This window comes from Octodon degus, unplaced genomic scaffold (assembly GCF_000260255.1).
Source record: "Octodon degus isolate 3935 unplaced genomic scaffold, OctDeg1.0 scaffold00074, whole genome shotgun sequence".
NCBI lineage: Eukaryota > Metazoa > Chordata > Mammalia > Rodentia > Octodontidae > Octodon > Octodon degus.
The window spans coordinates 10,321,537-10,337,699 of NW_004524650.1; the positions used below are offsets into that span (position 1 = coordinate 10,321,537).

The following is a 16,163-nucleotide window of genomic DNA, read 5'->3' on the forward strand; positions in this document are numbered from 1 at the left end:
CATCCCCTGCCCTAAAGGCAGAGGGAAAGAGAGGATTTTAATTACTGCTCTGTATGCAAGTTTGCCAGCATTAAATTGAGACATAATTAGGCCTCTGAATTTTAATAATTGTCCTAGCTAATTGGGCAGACAAGTACGCTATGCAGCATGCCATGATTAGATAATTAGTATTTCCAAATGACAAAATTGGGCTCTTGATTACAAATTCTACATGAAGGGGGAAAAAGGTAGCAAGCAGATCTTTACAAGTCTATTAAGGGAAGTTTAGCAATGTTGGCAATTTAAAGTCCATTAGGAAACAAGGTTTTCTTCTCAGAGCCGGGTGTCTGAGGCAAGGGCCTCTGGCCTACTTGGGCTCCATTTAAGCCTTCTCCCCAGGGTGCTCTGCTTTGTCCTGGGCTCTGCAGCATGTACCTCCTCACTCTTTTTCCTGTTTAGCAGCTATCACTAACCTTGGGCAAGAGACTCTTTGGCTAGATGGCGGGTGATAACTTTGAAAAAGAACTCTCAGAATGTAAAAGACCCCCAAAGGTAGAAAAGAACAGAAAGAAGTAATCTACCCACACCAGGGTTCTAGCTATCCCCAATGGCTTTCTCTTTAAACAGTTGTTTTTTCATTTTTCTCTCAGAATTAATCTCTCTCTCTCTCTCTCTCTCTCTCTCTCTCTCTCTCTCTCTCTGTACTAGGAATCTAGCTGAGGACCTTGCACTTGCCAGGCAGTCACTTATGCCACTGAGCTATCTCCCCAGCCCACACCACTCTCATTTTATCAGCAGCTCCATCAAAATTTTTGGTTCAAAAAAAGATTAAATCAAAATCTTAAATTTGAGATAGTATGTTATTGACATGAAGAGTGTGGGTATTAGACTCTGACCTGGATTTGAGTTCATCACTAGGTGTGTAACATCAGCTAAATCACCTAATTTCACTAAGCCTTATTTTTCTATTGGCAAAATAAAAAACTTTTACCATTAAGACTGTTGAAAAATTTAAGCATTGACTTCTCCCCTCTGTAGACCAGCAGAAATCAGCAGTATGATTATCCAAGCCATCACGCATACGTACATAAATAAAATTTCTCTCTCTCTTTTTTTTCTTTTTGGTACTGGGGATTGAACTCAGGACCTTGTACTTGCCAGGCAGATGCTTATACAGCTGTGCTATCTCCCTGCCCCACTTACTTGTCCTTTTAAATTTCTTATAACATTTTTTTCCAATTTTACATGCTTATATCTGGTAATCTGAACAACTAATTTGAAGGCAACATTTTGCAATACAGCAATCACTGTTGAATTCCTATTGATTTGTTTGGTGAAGTTTTGTATTGTTTCTAATGCTTTTTTTTTACTATTTTGTATTCTTTTTAGATAATAATAAAAGACTGTTGAGACGATTAAATAAAATAATGCAGATAATTAAAGCACAATGCCTGACAAGGAGTAAATGCTCAATAAATATTAGCCATGGATTAAATACAAATTAAATCAAAACACTGAAAGGTACAATGTGAAGGTGGGGGGTCTGGCTCTTTGTCAAGTCAGTCCTTAGAAGAAATGAGAGTTCTCTTTGCTTTTCAAGACAGAAACAGGGTACAGTTTTTGTGCTTGGGTTGAGGCAATGGCAATCCATATGCCCAACCAGATTTTTTTTTTCTCCCCATTCTTTTTACATTGGCATTGTGGACATTCCTTGCCATGAGGAAGTCTCTAGGGTGGTGAAGCTAAGAAGGAAGTAGTATAAAGTCTGCAACTCACCCTCAAATCTCATGACACATTTTATTCAATGCCATTTTTTTTCTAACCACATAGGCTGAAAAAGGAGTTTTCACTACTAAACTTTTCCCAATCAATAATCAGCAGGCTAAGATCTACAGCTATGTTTTCAAACAAAAGGCATAATAATCAGGTGCAAAAAAAAAAAACCTTTCTAAAATATGATTCATAGGTGGTTCATGAATGACAGATGCAAGTTTGTTAGGGGAAACTTAGAAATTTTGGAGGTATATTCTTGACTACTGAGGATGACTAAGGAAAATAATAATGCCTATAGGTTTGTCTAGTCAAGGCAGCCTACCAGGCTAAATCAGCATTGCTTAGGAATTCCTTAGAACTTTGTGCCATCTCATTTTTTAAAGGGGCGGAGTTCTGGTGGGGATTCCAATTGAGAATACAGCACACCCTACATGGCGGAACTCTTCATCACCCTGACTTAGTCTCCACAGTGCACCTTCACCTGAGGAACAGCGAGGAAGGCAGCACCATGAGCCCTCGGGAAGAAAAGACTCAAGATATCTTAAGTGTAGAATGCGAACATTCTGTTAGAAGTTTAGGCAAAAAGAGTAAAAGATTATTGTTAGAGATTGGAAAGGAGGCAGAGGAGCGCACCCTATGCTTACCCTGAATTTACACAGTAAGGAAACCTCTCCTCTTGGACTTGGAGTCTGCAGTTCTCCAGGCTGCTGCTCCGGGTCCCTCACTGCACTTTCCAGCTGCAAAGCAACATCACTGGGTGGGGAGGACAGCTGTCAGAAGGATTTTCCCCTGACACGCAATGCTGAAGCCTCTCTCCCTCTCTTCTGAAGAAGTGCGTTTATGACTGATCATTCAACACCTTGTTGGTTCTGATTGCAGAAAACATACCTTATAAATATATGATAACCATCCTGTAATAGAGAGTGTGACAATTTACTTCACAGTGCGTTTCAGGCTGCTAATTGATCGTTTCAGTTCAGGGACGTTTGGAATAAATTATAGCCATCAAAAGGATATCACAGCTCATTTTGGTGGGATGGTTTCCACGTCGCTTCGTGTTCGTCTCCAGGAGAGAGCCGATAGCACCCAGCGGGCTGAAAGGAAGGGAGGGAGGGGCAGGAAAAGGAGGCCAGTGGGTGGAGCCGCGCCGGTGGGGCGGGGCCTGCGCGGGGCGGGGCGGGGCCTGCGCGGGCGGCAGGGGCGCGCGAGCGCGGCTGCAGGACCGCGGCCGAACGGTAGAGGCCTCCCTTCCGAGAAGGCGGCTCGGACGTCGAGGGCTGGGGCTCCGCTGCCCGGCTTGTCCTCCTGGCGCCGTCCCGGCGCGGCCGGGCCCAGCGCGGCCCTTGCCCACCTGCTCTCCTCCCCCTGCAGGCGGCGGCACCCGACTTCTGAGGTGAGACTCTCGCTCTGGCCGAAGGCCCTGCTCGGGCGGGCGCCCTCCGCTCGGCGCCCCGCGGTGCAGACGCGCGCCCAGACGCTGCTCTCCGCGCTCGCTCGGCGAGCGGAGACTGGCGCGGCCCTGCTGGGGACCTTGAGTAGCCGCTCGGGCCGCAGGCGGGGAGGCGGCGGGTGGAGAGCAGCGGCGTCGGCGGAGCCCAGCCCTCCGCGGACCCGGCGCGGCGCCTCGGTCTCCCGGGCGGCGCGGGCCGTGGGCGCCTCTGAACCCGGAGCGGTTCACAAAGTCTCAGAGGGGCCCGGGTCGCGACCCCAGCCCACCCCGCGACGCCCTCCACTCGCCTCGCTTTCAGCTCCCTGCAGAAGTGTGTGCCATTGTGTGCGGGTCATGGGGACGGACCAGAAAGCCAAAGGCCTGTTCATTTCTGGATGGGTTCGAACTTGAAAAATATTGTCCTACTCGGGTCCTGGGGCCCTTACCAGGGAGTGCCCCCCATCCGCGGGATCTCCCGACAGTATTCATTCTCATTCTTGGGTAAATCAAAGCAAAAGAACTGAGGCCCTTGAGCTCATGCATAGTGTGCCCCTGCATCCCCTGTGCTCAAAAACGGCCTTCACATCTGACCTTAGTTTTTTAGTCTTCTGTCACGCAAATATGTGATGTCCATCCAGGGCAGGGGTGTCCCATGTAGGGGATTTGACAGCGATCATTACACCGAGCTATTATGAAGTGCGATATCAGTGCATGCTGGAAGGACAGATAATAGGTAAACCAGGTCTTGACGTCTTAGGTAGAAACATTTGAGGCCATCAGCAAGAAGCATTTTAATTCACACACTAAAAATATTTTGTGTTTGGTTGACATCTTTTAAAATGCTGAAGGAGGTAGTAACATTTATCACTTTGTAGGTATTTATCAATGTACTTACAAAACCCCCATAGGGAGGAGGATTTTCTCTTATTCCTGTTCTATAATATAAGCTCAATTGTTATTTCATCTAGTGAGTCGTCTGTGGTAAGTCAGGGAGAGTTTTGTTTATGAAGCCAGACATTTTTAAAAAGTGGAATAATTGGAAAAGTCAAATCCAAAGTCAGTTTCAAATCTAAGCAGATGCTTTATTCTTGACATTGTACAGTAGCCAGTGCTGTATTTACATGGGTGAAATACTATATGGTTTTACAGTGAACTCCATATATATTGACCCACGATATTTTTCTTTTCCTTTATTTAGTAAATATGTATTCACTAGTTATTATAGATATTCCACTCCACCTCGCCACTGGATATGATCCCTTTGGGCATTTCATAAACAATTGTGAAACTGTAACTAAAGAATGTATATTTTTTCCTAGCTACAGAAAACTCATGGAATATTATTAAGAAAGACTTAAATAACTGTGACCATTTATTTTATAAACGGAAAATTGTATTTACTGCCTTCAAGTGGTAAGTCAAGGAAATATATTAGGAATCAAAGTTTTCTCCAACTTGTGCCTTATTCACAGTGCTATTTTTTCTTCTTAATTTTTTTTTTAAAGTTTAAAGGATTTACATGATTGAAGAGGCTCTACTGTTCTTCAGTTATTTTGAAAGTGCCTTAAAGCTTTGAGTTAAAACATTTTTTTTTTTTTTTTTTTTTTTAGTGGAACCAGAGATTGAACTCAGGCCCTTGCGCTTGCCAGGGAAGCACTTATTCTACTGAGCCATCTTCCCAGCCCCAAGTCAAAACATTTTATGTGAAATCTGTAAGATATGCCTAATGAAAATAAAATTTTGCAAAGTATGATAATGAAGCCAAGATATTAGCAATAATTTTAGCACTAATCCTAATGTTGTGCTGTGGCACTTGAAACTCTGTAATCAAACTATGGCTATGAAGAAATGTCTGTGTTTTAACAGCTGTGCTAGAACTTAAACATGTATTTTGAAGTGTTCTCATCCAACCAGTAGTTTTGGAAGGCTGTCACTTACATAATGCTTCTATTACTCAAGCCTTGCTCAGAACTCTTCCTTAGGCACTACTCCAGTACCGGCAGGTTTAAAGACTTAGAGGTGGCAAGTCATTTTCCATCCAGTCTGTCAGTGCCCTGAAGAAGGAGGTGGGTGGCCAAGTTAGGGTAATGTAACTTGAGGTCAAAGCAAGCTAAAAGATAATTAGATGGCTTTCTGGAATAACTTTTAGAAAACTAGTTGTAAAGTCATTATACTAACATAGTTTGAACAGTGGAAGCTCCATTGGAATAAGAGAAGTTGCAAAGGGACTTTTCTTAAAGAAAATTGCTTATTCAGAATATAAAAATCTCTTTGTCAGTGAATTGCTAATTTAACAATCATGTACATATGTAGTACATTGATGTGTACTATACAGATACATAACTTCAGAAAGTTATCAAGAATTTGATTTGTAGATTTTGGAGTTTATGAGAATTCACAGTTCTAAGATGGTTTTAAAAGCTATTAAGTTCTAGAATATGGAATTCAGTGGGAAAATTCAAGATATCATGATTAGAATTAAGATTGCCTTATGTAACTCCACTGAATTAGTGCTTACATTCCTTGAAATATAAAATTATAATCAGCTAAGAAGTCAGTCTTAATTTGTATTGTACCTAGTGTGCAAGGTAGAATACATTTTTTAACATTTCACTGTTAAAAAGAACTCAGCCACCAGGTATGATGGTGCAAGCCTGTAATCTCAGCACTCTGGAGGCTGAGGCGGGAGGATCCACAGCATGACCCTGTTGCAAAAAGAAAGAAAGAAAAAAGAAAGAAAGAAAGATTAGCTTAGACTACTAGTGAGGCCTCATTTGTCCTTGTAGTTGACTGTTAATATAGACCTCAAAGTACATAGGAGGAAAAATCTCTTTGTACTGCTGTAAGTTAGTAATAGGCCATTCATTATACAGAATACAGAATCATGAAGCTCTTAACTTAGAAAATTTAAACTCTTAAGCATAGTCAACACCAGAATATAGGAAGAGCTTAGAGAAACACCAAAGGAAAAAGAGGCAAGGAGAAATGAGGTAAGTCATGGAGTTTTTGAATTGTAATTAGTTGAATTCATTAGAGGGAAGGTTTTAAATCACTTTCCAAAACCGCCAGAATAGCTTAAAACTTACAAAAATAATTCAAATTCAACACCAACTGAAACTATATGAAGAACCAAGAAAAGCAGAAAAAGTATAATGAGCTGAGCAGGGATTCTCTTAAAGGTTCAGGTCTGATAGATTTAGTGTGACAGCACCGTGAGATCATTAGTGATTGGCAGGAGTCCAGATCATGATGATCAGTAGTGATGAAGGCCAGAGGATAATGAAGAAAGAGCTTTCACACTTAAACGAAATATTCTAAGTGTTGTTGCAGATAATTTCTTCCCACAGTAATTTCTTTCACCCCAAAGTTGGTTTGTATATGTGTATTAGCCAAGTTTGAATTAAGACAAAAAGAATATACTAAAAAAAAAAAAAGAAAGAAAGAACGAATATACTTATTTTAGCCATCTGTAAATTCTGGAACTTTGTTTGGCACCAGGGATCAAATTCAAGACCTTGCGCTTGTCCCCCGCCCCAGAAAACTGTTTTTTTTTTTTTTTTTTTTTTGCAGAACTGGTATTGAACTCAGGCCCTTGCACTTGCTGGGAAAGTGCTTATTCCACTGAGCCATCTCCCCAGCCCCTAATTCTGGAACTTTGAATCCTGTCTGTTTTGATGAGCATGGTTATTGCCCAGAAATTGGGTGAAGTGGCCCTGCTCAAAAGGTCAGGGCACAAGATAGACAGACTCCATTCTCTGTCTTTTCTAAGTAAAAACTACTGTATCTACTAGCTATGGATACAGAGACATATGAGTAGCACCCTATAGTCATTATTCTTCCTTTCTGATTTATTAGAAGCACTCTATTGCCACAACAAAAGGGGTTTGGTTTGTTTCCTAAAGACTTGTTGCGTGTAAAGGAACCTGGTAGCTTCTTCAGTACTGTTAAACCCAGGTCTGCATCACTGGCACCAAAGGTTTTTCTCCTTTCACTTTGGAGAAAACCGGCCATGCTTCTTAATTCTTGATTCTCATATTCTCAAGTCTTCTTTTCTTAGCACTTTCACTAAAGCAGGCTGCCACCATGCATGGCTTACAGAACAGGAAGCTGACTTGAATTCCACATATTGGCTTAGTTGGTCAACTATGAACATTTAAAAAAAAACAAAAAAACTTTTCTAATTGTTATTTTTCCTACAACAGCAATCCATTTCTGCTGCAGAGATAGCAAGACCCTAACCCAATCCTTGAAGGCCATTTAAAGAATGAATATTTGTATCTTTCATTTTATCCTGCTTTCCTCTGTGTACTGTATTAAAAGGTACCAAAGGGCTGGAGAGATGGCTCAGTGGTCTAAAGCACCTACTTAGAACAAGCTTAGCAAAGCATCAGGGACCGCGGTTCAATCCCCCAGCACCACATGCCAGCCAGCCCCGCCCCCTGGTGGGCTGAGATGGCTACACACACACACACACACACACACACACACTCTCTCTCTCTTTCTCTCTCTCTCTCTCTCTCTCTCTCTCTCTCTCAAATAAATAAAAAAAAAAATTAAAAAAAAAATAAAATAAAAGGTACCAAAGATGCTGAGGGAAGGCTAATGCCCACCCCGCCATCTTCTAGAAATATCAGTACAGATATGTAGAGGAGAGGACATTAACTCCCACCAATATGGAGGCAGATTATGGCTCCTAGAAAGGTAGTTTCAAAAAGTGGTATGTTGTGTGGTGGTTATATACATACCCTCCTCTTGACTTTCAGAATCCACCGACGAATAAAAGCAGTACTTCTTCTCTGAGGTAATGGTTAGACAATATCTTATTTTTCTTGCTGTTGAGACAAAATATGACACCCAGGGTGAAAGGAGAAAAGGGTTATTTCAGTCTGCACTTCATAGAGGTTTCAGTTCACACCATTGTATTTCATGCAGGGTGCACACACTTCGGGTAGGTAGCACTGACACCCCGGCCAGGGCACCGCTGATTTCAGCGTCACATACCACCTCCAAAAAGCCCCATTTAGGACTACCCGAGGCTTTGGAGGTGGGCGACATCTAGGTACAAGCCATAACAGATGGAGTATTTTCATGAGATTTGTTCAGTATACTGCTCATAATGACATTTCATTAATTCACACTCTGTGAGCTTCAGTGTAGTATGAGTATGGTATAGTGTTTAAGGAAAAGTGGTGTTTGATTCTGACATTATGTTCCAAATTTCTTAATCTCTCTGAGCCTCAGTTTTTTTTTTTTTTTTTTTTTTTTTTTTTTTTCCGAAACCAGGGATTGAACTCAGACCGTTGCGCTTGCCAGGGAAGCGCTTATTCCACTGAGCCATCTCCCTGGCCCCAGTGTTTTTGTTTTTTGTTTTGTTTTTGCGGTATGGGGATTGAACTCTGGATGCTTGCCAGGCAGGCACTTATGCTGCTGAGCTATCTCCCTCTCCCAGAGCCTCAGTTTTTTTTTTATCTACAAGATGATAACAGTGCTGGGTGTGGAGGGCGTGCCTATATTCTTAGGACTTGTGAAACTGAGGCAAGATCACTGCTGGGCTACATAGTGAATTCAAGGCCAGCCTGGAATGCAGAGCAAGATCCTGTCTCAAGGGGTGTGGCAGGGGACAATAAGGATATCTACTTGTAAGGATTGTTGTGCATGAGATAAGTGTTTAACAAATGGGAACTAAGTTATTGGACTCTGGAGAGTAAGAGAGGAATATAAGGGACTATACAACAAATTCCCAGCATCAAGGATCTTACATTCTGGTTGGAAGGGATCAAATAAAAAGAAAATTAACAACACAGGGCAGAAAGTGATAATGCCTAGTGAGTGCTGTAGGTGAGAGTTCAGCAATCAGCCGCCATTGATGGCAAAAGATAGAAGTAGGAATGTCAATACAGAAGTAGGAATTTTTTGTCTTGATTTGCAGGCTAGGTGGAATTCAGATATGTAGAATGTAATTGAGAAGGCATCTTAGATGGCAAAGGGGAAGAGTGATCAAAATGCAGAACAGTAGGTTTGGGAGAAGGCCAGATTGGAAAGTATACTGGCTTTTGAACCAGGCTATTAATCTTGAGAATCCTAGCTGGCTGTGAAATCTGTGGTGGACAAGTACCTTAATGGCTTCTTTTAAATTTGAAATATACCATTTTAATAATGGTAGGGGTTATGCCCATCAAATTAAGTTCAGGGAATTAAATGAAAGAATATTTCATGATGCCTGGTACCTTCAGTAAAATAAAAATAAATCATATTATGTTTTCAGAGGACAATGAGAGAGGTGTCTATCTAAAGGATTGTGTTGCCTGCTGTAGGCAAGTAGTAGAAAACACACCAGAAAGGGCAATTAGTGTCTATAGGTAGGGTGGGGAGCAGGCTTGAGGCCAATTTAAAGACCTAGGCTGTTACAAATAATAAGAACTAGAGAGACTTTGGAATAAAGCAGGAGTTTAGGACAGATAATCTCAGGGCATTCTGAAGGCTGTGTTGGAAGGAAGAAACTCACTGGTGCATATGTAAGGTGATCAAGGTCTAGATTAGGATAGTGGCAGGGTTGCTAGACCTCATCTCCTTAAGCTGCTTTACAGCTTAGAGCTCAGTGAGAAGGGGAGCTTTTTCATTTGTTTTGTTTTGTTTGTAGACTTAATATTTAGTGTCAGTTGACCAGAATAAAACTAGGATAGATGCACAACTTTGGAAAATTGAGCTAACTCAGTATCCAGGGACAATAAAGGTGTGATGTAACTTTGATGCTAAATAAGCTCCATAACTTGCTTCAGTTTTTAAAATAGCCCCTTTAAAAAAGCCCCTGCCCCCTTTCTATTAATTCTAATTGTGTCTACCCGTTTTTCAGGAATACACATATACAGATCATTTATAACTGTATAGAATTTGAGGTTAAGATTTGTATAACAAGAAGCACTGAGATAAATGGGGAGGACCTAGCCAAGCTATTGTAATGACTTAATTTATTTGGTGAAGGTATAATTGGACAACATTCTATCCTTTATCTGCTTTTGAGAAGTGATTTAATTAGTCCTGTCAGGTATGATGGTGCACACTAGCTACTTGGGAGGCTGAGGCAGGAAGATGTTTGATGTCAATGTAGGCAACTTAGTGAGACACTATCTCAAAAAATAAAAAAAGGATGGGGATTTGACTCATGGCAAAGACCCTGAATTCAAGGCATCTCCTTAAAATAAAAGCAACAACGGAACACAAACCTAACAGTTTGTTTTGAATTCTGTGGAATTTATTTATATTGTCTCATATTCTCTCCCTACCTCTTTTTTTTCTGACCATAGTTTTATAATGGAATAGTACATAGTAGAAGCTTGTACTTCTAAAGAAAAGCATATTGATTATATGGACACTGATTTTAAAAATATTAGGAAAATTAGGGGCCGGGAGATGGCTCAGTGGAATAAGCGCTTCCCTGGCAAGCGCAAGGGCCTGAGTTCAATCCCCGGTTCTGAAAAAAAAAAAAAAAAATAGGAAAATCATGATTGTGGTAGTCTTTAAACATTAAATAGTAAAGAATAACTTGACCAATCATTTCCTGAACTTTACTGTAGGCAGAGGGCTGCAGCGGCCAACATCATGCTTTGAGGTATCTAAATGCGCATTGGTCTTCACACAGGTGGATGTATATGTAGTGGCTGACAAACATAGAAGGACCTAGTGACAAAGGAAAAAGTAGAGTCTGGGAAGTTAAGAGACAAAGTGAACTGGTTTAGTCCTGCCACTTCTGGGCAAGGGCAAGGAGCAGCTGTGTTCATCTTTTAACTCCTGAATTTATTTAAAATGTCTGGGATGGAGAGGAGAGAAAACACGATCTTTACGCCTATTGAGATACAAAAATTCAGATTATGTCCAGTTCCTGACATTTCCCTTTACACTCTTGCCTGGAAAGGGAAAACTGCCAAAGAGGCTCAACTCAAGGGAAGGCAGGGAAGAGAACAATAAGACTCCTGTATTTTAATGAAATATTTAATGAATATATGTTGTTTGGAATTTCTGATATCTGTGCCGCCATAATAGATCATCCAAGTAGTCACTGGGTAAAACCCTGGGCAGGCAGTTTGAACTAGGGCCAGATAGCATTGGAAAGGGGGCTGCCAGCATTGATTTCAGAGGTGCTGAAGGACCTCGTCAGAGGCCAGCCTCTTGTCTTCCATGGGTGGTTGGCATTGGAAAGGGCCTCCAAGCAGATTTCGGCCTTGCTCCTTTTCCAGCCTCTGCCTTCTCTCATGCAGTGGGACCTCTCTTTTCCTCTCCCCCCTTTTTTCAATTAAATGACTTAATTACCAGACATTTAACTTTTTGCCAGACTCTTTCATTATGCCCAGAGTTGTTGCAGAGCAGCAAAAGGAAGTAATAACATTCACAGTGAGGGGCAAATCCTGTTAATGAACAAATTAAAGTTCAAACAGTGATCCAAGTTCACAGCCTCTCTGTGGCTCTTCTCTTTAATAAGAGTTATACATGTTACTTTCCTTGCTCTTTTCTCCCTGTTATTACTTTTTAAGCTTTTCATCAACACTGCTGGGGCATATTTGAGACTCCCAACCTTTCAGCCCTGACAAGGACTCAGAGCAGTTATAATCCTGTCTTAATTTGGCAACTTTTGTAAAACACATAAAGGGCCCAGGGTCACCTTTGGTTGCCAAGGCCCAGGGTGACCCTGCAGCTTCCACCTCCCACCAGGGCTGCAGTGGACTGCTCCTTTGGATTCAAACTCCCTTGGTATTCAGGAGCAGATGACTTAACTTTACACTCCTGGGCACAAGCCTGTAGAACCAGTCCACTAGTGTTGAAGCCTATACTTCCTTCTGTTTCCTCTCCAGTCAGTTCCCTCTCCAGCCTTGCCCTCCCTACCAACAGTCCTGGATGTCAGTCACAGATGCAGAAGGGGCACCTGTGAAGTAAGATGGAGTCTCTGAACGAAAATCTAGGAAAATGTGGGGAGATGGTTTCCAGGTAGGAAGGATGCTTAATACCCTCTCCACCATTACTGTGCTGAAGAACAGGAAGGCACAAGCCCAGCCTTCTCAAGTTCTGGCAGGAAGAGTCAGGAAGGGGTCTTGTGTCTCCTTGTTTCCCCTCTGTGTGTGTGTGTGTGTGTGTGTGTGTCTGTGTGTCTGTGTGTGTGTGCATGTGTGTGTGCGTGCTTACACTCGCACGTGTGCTGTGAATTGTGTGGGGGTCTTTTCCACCTTGACTCCTGGCTTCTCCCCACCATCCCTTGAGCGTGGCTAGATATAATCACCATGACAACTGCAGTCTATGAACATACACATAATAGAGATGAAATAGACAAAAGATTAGCATGCCATGAAAAGTACAATAAGTTTCTTATTTAGCATTTAGATAACTGTCTTTCCTTCGGAGCAAGCTTCAAAGTTGAAGCCAGTTTAGACCAAGAGGATTAATTCTTTCTCCCGCATGCTTCATTGAATCTCTCATTACCAAACTTTGTCTGTATTGATGTAAGATTTGATTGAAGATTAGAGCATTTAGCAAATCTTGCTTTTCTGCATGTATCAGGTCCTTTCAAGCACGGATCGCAGTGCCCAGTGGTCAATACCCTTACTTTTATCCAGTGTCTGCTTCATTTAAACTTAATCAACTCCATCAATGAACTGGAACAGGGAAACGTCCCTGCGGTAAGAATGTTGTGCTTTTGTGGGATAATTCTTTACTCTTTCCTGATCTGTTGGCGTTAAACCTAAAATTGTACTATGATGAACTTTTTTTTAATCAATATGATAATGACAATTGGGCCTGAACGCCCTGGTAGGACTTAAAGTAGAGCAGGATCTGGCCCCCATTACCAAAACAACTTCTCATCCTGCAGTAGTCCAACTCCTTTTGTGTGGTTTTAATACCTTTTCCTCTCTGACATTGAATATTGCTCAAGCTGGAAAGTGATGCGTCTTTGTAGGGAAAGCTCGTATGTCACAACCAGAAAGTGAAGCAGACCGATTGGTTGTGTGAATTATCTGACTTGCTGCAGTGAATTATTTGCACTGTTTCCCTACCTAGTCAACAAGTTCCTGAGGTATAGTAGAGATCAATCAAAACTGACAGCCCGCGTGTGAAAGCTTTACTGTGTAAATCTGGCATACTCATCCTGGCCATGCAGGCCCTGGCATCTGTATATCATTTTTATACTGCTACCAGTAGAGCAATTTCAAAAGTATTTGCAAGGAAAATGCGTGTCCCCATCTGTTCCTGGAAGAATAAATGTGCCACCTTCAGAGGGTTTTCACTGGTAATCATATCTTTAATGATCAACAGACTAGTGATATATACCTTTCCATAAAATGGGGTTTTCTTTACTTTATTGTGATTGGCTAGAATAAATAGCTTTTCCATATGTTAGGGAGATAAAATATAAGATTAGCAGAGGTCGTTTGTTGCATAGTCAACAAAAGAAACAATTCATTTCAAATAATCTTTGAAAAGAAGCAATGACAAAATTTAAGTTGCAATAACAAAGCATCTGAGGCCCCACATCAGGAGACAGACCTTGTTCCTCCTTGGAAAAGGGCCGTTTAAGAGCAGAAACAGATTCTCCTAGGAGACCCTGGTGGCTTATTGTTAAGAGTCACAGGAGAGAGAAGCAGGGGGAAAAAAAGAGGACTAGAATGATACTTGTTTGTTTTACTTCTATTGTAAGGTCCGATTTCCTCTCTCTTATTTTACCTGGTCTTTTGCTGGCCCACTGCAGCACCCTGGGTAAGTTGATGAGTGGTATTTCTAAAGCAGAGAAATGTACTCTGCTGATTTTCTCTTCAGTACCTTCAATGAAAGAGAAGTTTTCCCCACATACTTTAAAATAAAAGTCAACTTTCTATGCTGAAGACTTCTCCCAGCTTTAGGTGAAATTCCAAAGCCTAGGGAGAGAGGTTATGGGACCTGCTGGAGAACTCCTGGGAAATGCTCATAGTGATAGAATTCCAGCTGTGTAAGTTACAGTAGACACATTCCTACTTCCAATACCTTGGCACTGACTGTCCACAAATGATACCAGAAGCCCTTTTTTCAGATGCACTCCCTTCCAATTCTGCAGAGCCTTCTTGGTGAAATTTGGAAGCTTTTCCTTCAGGATCCCGGCGTCAGAGGTTTGCAGAAGCAGTGACTGCCTGAGCAGGAATCTAATTTCATTTTGTTTCCAGAGCCACCAGAGAATCCTAGGTTATAAAGTACCAAAATCTCATCAGTGTCCCAGCCTTCATGCTCTCCAAAAACCAGCCATGAACTTGGTGGACCTGTGTTCCCTACAAATTGAGAATTGAGGAAGTTCTTTATAATCATTGAGAACAGACTGAGTTAGTAGCTGATATGTATTGTTATTGATTTCTTTTTTCCCTTAGGATAGTGGGCAGGGAAAACAGTATCTTTTTTGGCATATCCCTTCCTGATCTATGCTCTACAGAATTCTTTTCTGTCCCAAATGTCTGTTGCTTTTACTGTAGCATATGTATTAAGAATGTGTGGATGTTAGTTTCAAACTCAGAAGTATGGTCTGCAGGCAAGGTCTCAAGCAGGAAGTCCCAGTTAGCATCTTAGACCTAAGTTGGGTTAATTTGCAGGCTCACTGAAGTTTGGGGATTCTAAAGCTTCACTGGGGCCTAGAAATAAAAAATGGGTAAGTCACAAAGGAAAGATTATAATTTATGAAAAAGATAGGCAAGGCACTGTTTTATTGAATTTCTTCTGAATTTCAAAAAACATAATCCTATAGGCTGGGTTGCATAGGCAGGCATAGATTTACAAGTAGATCACACTTTGCTTGACCTTATCACAGCTTTATTATAGTACTGTAATTAAGACTGAATGAAAGAGAAGTCACACTTTTTTCCACATTCCATGTTGTGATACATTGCAGGTCTTCAGGATTGCATGAAACAAGGAAATTCTAGCATATGTTGTGTATGAAAGATGAATTACACTCAGTTTTAAAAAGTGAGTTTCCTGGTTTCTATGTATTTAAAATTGATACCATTTTTGTTGAAGTTACTTGTTTTCATAATGTGAAAGCACATTATAAAAAGATCCTTATTGACTTGTTTCCAAGAGATAAATCTCTGATATTTGTTCCTTCCTTTGCCTAGGAGGATAAGGCTGTCACTCTATGGTTGGGACTGTGTCACACTTGGTGCCTGGGGGTCCTATTTAACTCAAGCCTCTGCCACAGCATTTGCTGTCTACATGAGTGTAAAAGTCACCTGCAAAGATTACCTTTGTGCTTCATGTTGACTGAGACTCAGAACTGTAGAACTGCAGGCATCTAAGAAGGGTCCCAGGCTTCCCACATTCTCCCCCTCCCCAGATTGGAGCCATTCACAATACAATCTTTTGATGATTCAAAACCACAGATTTTGTACACAATGTACATCCCTCGCACAGAGGGAAATCTTGGCAACTATACGATAAGAGCTGAAAAATTTAAAAACACACACACCGTGTTCAAGGTGAAAATTATCTACACTGACAATGCTGTCTGTTCTCCAGTCTCACCGCCACCATGCAACCTCAGTTCACGTTTCTTTCGCTGAAAATGCACTTAATGTCAGATACCTGTAAGGTTGTAATTTCTTAACCAATCTTATGAAAACAAAACCACTTCTAGCCTTGGAGGATAATGTTCAACTTTCAGATATTTGAAAACAGATAAAGTTTAATAGTGTTAATTTGCAGTGCTGCCCCATGTTTGTAATATGTGTAAGCATGTAATAGTTTTTTAGGTTGTCCCTTAGCAAGACAAGGATGAGCAAACAATATGGTATATCGGAAACAAATTGAGATTTTTGAAATAAGGAAACAGCTCTTCTGGTTTGGGAAAGTAAATAATTGATAAGGCAAAATAAACTTTTGAAATTTGTATCAATTAAAACCCCTTAACTTACCAATAACCACCACCTGGATCTTTAAATTGTTAAGGTATTTAAAATTATCAGGAAATCAAAATTTGGGG

The 16,163-nt window shown here is 41.2% G+C and overlaps 1 long non-coding RNA gene across 1 annotated transcript in view; it reads left to right on the forward strand.

Moving 5' to 3' along the window:
- Nucleotides 1-2,985: 2,985 nt before the first annotated feature.
- LOC111817922 overlaps nucleotides 2,986-16,163 on the forward strand; it is a 20,185-nt gene continuing 7,007 nt past the window's right edge. The window contains exon 1 of the long non-coding RNA XR_002822018.1: nucleotides 2,986-3,145. This is a non-coding gene — a long non-coding RNA (uncharacterized LOC111817922). The remainder of the gene's footprint in view (nucleotides 3,146-16,163) is intronic.